Source organism: Grammomys surdaster, unplaced genomic scaffold (genome assembly GCF_004785775.1).
Source record: "Grammomys surdaster isolate TR1022 unplaced genomic scaffold, NIH_TR_1.0 125679, whole genome shotgun sequence".
Taxonomy (NCBI): domain Eukaryota; kingdom Metazoa; phylum Chordata; class Mammalia; order Rodentia; family Muridae; genus Grammomys; species Grammomys surdaster.
Window position 1 is genome coordinate 1,179,259 of NW_021620516.1, and position 1,721 is coordinate 1,180,979.

Here is a 1,721-nt window from a genome sequence, read left to right on the forward strand (position 1 = left end):
GAGAGAGAGAGAGAGAGAGAGAGAGAGAGAGAGAGAGAGAGAGAGAGGAGAAGGAGAGAGAACATAGATAAAAATGAAAATACATTTTAAAAATGACTAGAAGCTGGGAGTTTGAGAGGACTGAGGAGAAACTGCCTTTTGCACAGAATAGGACCATTGTCCTTATAAACTCATAGGAGAAGCAGTTTCGGGCAAGATCCTGCCAGCCAGTTGGGAGGGGAATGGAAGGAGATCCACGATGGGTTGGAGGGGAGGGGAGGGAGAGGGAGGGGAGGGGAAGGGAAGGGGTGAATATGATCCAAAATACATGGATAAATATTCAAAAATAGTGCTGTATTCAAAAAGTAAAATTTGGACTGGGAGAACTGACTCAGTGGTGAGCATTGGCCTACTGCACCAGAAGACCCACATTCCATCCCTAGCATGGTAGCTCACAATCATTTGTAACTGTGGTTACGGGGTTGTCATCCTCTTCTGGCTTCCAAAGGCAGTAAGGCATGCAGGAGATGCCCAGATGTGTATGCATACATAGCATCCATACATACACATTTTCTTTTAAAAATATTTTTAAGAAAAAGATAAATTTTCCCTATTGTATATGTATTCTATATGATCAAAACTCCCTAAATGGGGTTAGTCAACACAGTGGCCCCTACATCATCACCACCATCACCCATAGCCTCCCAAAGAAACCATGGGTTGAACTAAGCTCTATCTCAGCACAGGGTACTAATTTTTTATTTGAAATTTTACTGAATCCAGAGACTCTCATCTGTATTCTCACCTGTTTCAAATTAGAGCAAAAAAAATTTTTTTTTATTTTTATTTTTTATTTTTTGGATATTTTATTTACATTTCATATGTTATCCCCTTACCCCATCCCCCACCCACCAGGGAACCCCCCCATCCCCTTACCCCTCCTCCTCCTTCTCCATGGATGTAACCCCCACCTATCCCCCCACTCCCACTTCCCCACCCTCAAAATTCCCACCCCCTGGGGCGTCCAGCCTTCATGAGGTCAAGGATCTCTTCTTCCACCTGTGCCCAGCAGGGCCCTCCACTCTTACATATTCAGCTGAAGCCCTGGATCCCTCCATAAGTGCTCCTAGGCTGGTGGTTAGGACCCTGGGAGCTGTGGTTGGTTGGTATTGTTGCTCTCCTCATGGTGCCACAAACCCTTTCAGCTCCTTCAGTCCTCACTCTAACTCCTCCATTGAGAACCTCATGATCAGTTCAATGGCTAGTTGTGAGCATCTGCCTCTGAATATGTCAGACTCTTGAAGACCTCTGAGGAGACATCCATATCAGGCCCTTATCGGCATGCACTTCCTGACTTCCACATCAGCATCTACCTTTGGTGACTGCACATGGGATGGATACTCAGGTGGAAAGGTCTTCAAATGGCCCCTCCTTCAGTTTCTGTCCCTCACTTTGTCTCCATATTTGCTCCCTTGAGTATTTTGTTGCTCCTTCTAAGAAGAACTGAATCACCCCCACTTGGTCTTCCTTTTTTATGAGCTTCATGTGGCCTGTGAGTTGCATCTTGGGCATTTCAAGGTTCTGGGCTAATATCCAATAATCAGTGAGTGAATACCATGTGTGTTCTTTTGTGATTGGCTTACTTCACTCAGGATGATAATTTCTAGTTCCATCCATTTACCTAGGAACCACTCGAATTCATTGTTTTTAATAGCTGAGTAATACTCCATTGTGTAAATATA